This window comes from Gossypium raimondii, chromosome 5 (genome assembly GCF_025698545.1).
Source record: "Gossypium raimondii isolate GPD5lz chromosome 5, ASM2569854v1, whole genome shotgun sequence".
Taxonomy (NCBI): domain Eukaryota; kingdom Viridiplantae; phylum Streptophyta; class Magnoliopsida; order Malvales; family Malvaceae; genus Gossypium; species Gossypium raimondii.
The window spans coordinates 53,088,366-53,089,668 of record NC_068569.1 but is presented as its reverse complement, the minus strand read 5'-3'; positions in this window follow the sequence as shown (position 1 = coordinate 53,089,668).

Here is a 1,303-nt window from a genome sequence, read left to right as displayed (position 1 = left end):
AATTTGACTTTGTTAAATTCTCTAACATTAAATAGATAATATATGTTCAAAATAAGTTCAAACAAGACAACATGAACATGGTGATTCCAAAATCCAAAAGACACTAGACTCCTATTTTTATATGATAGAGAAAACATGACACACAAATCTACAATCATGGAATGTATTAGGTGTATTGAAGATAATTTAGTGTTAGAATCAATGCAATTTATTGTTGTTTTTTTAAATTGTAAAATTGTGCATAATCTGAAAAGAAAATGATTGATTTCCATTACAAGAAATTTTTTAAAGTTAGTAATTTGAGAGATAATTTTAAGGAGGAGGAATTAGAAAACATCATTATAAGGAGAGTCTCAGGAAAGTAATTTCTTTTTAAGTTTTAAGTGAATGGAATAAAAGAAAAGTTACTTAAATAAATATGAGAGTGGATATTGAGCTATTTTAAATAGGTGGGGCCAAAGCCACATTTGGACCATATGAAATTTAGGTCTATTAAGGTAATGCTGAAAAGACTCCTTCAACTTGGACATGACAACTTTTCATAATGTTGTCAATTCATCTTGAAAGGTAGCATAAGGGAAACAATCACTAATGAAAATTTAAAATTATATTAAAATGATTATAAATATTTTAACTAATAAATTAAATTGTATTGAGGAGGTTTCATCCTCAATTGCAATGGTGTTAAGTTCATAATTGCAATTTTAAAATACGAAAATGTATGACATCATTTGATTGTTTTGTAACAAAAAGTATGCTTACCAATCTATAACGCCCCTAGAAGTTTTGGTCGAATCCCGGAGGTCAGATTGATCATCGAAGTGATTGTAGGAAATTTCAATTTAACAAACCAAAAAGCATTTCAGTATTTAAGTTCCGCAAAAACTCTCAAATATAAAATCCTCAGTATTACAAAAATTTCAGTCCAATTAACGATTACGTGCATATAACAAAAAATTCACACCACAGTATTTAAAACAGAACTAACAGTTCAAAACGTTTATTAAAAACTTAGATTTATAGAAAACACTTTACTAGCCTGTTTTGAAATCGTGACGCTTCCGAGACCTCCGTGTACTGGGTCCAAGCTTCAGAAAGTGCGAGTATGTACCTGAAAGGGAAAACACTAAGGGGGTGAGCTACACAACCTCAGTGTGAGTCTAAACCGAAATAAAAATAAGGAACTAAAGATCTAATCCAAACATGGATAGATATATATATTTATGATTCATATAGACCGTGCTTATAGAATTTCAAGCACATACAATACTTATTCCATAGAAGCAGAGTTATATTGCTAACA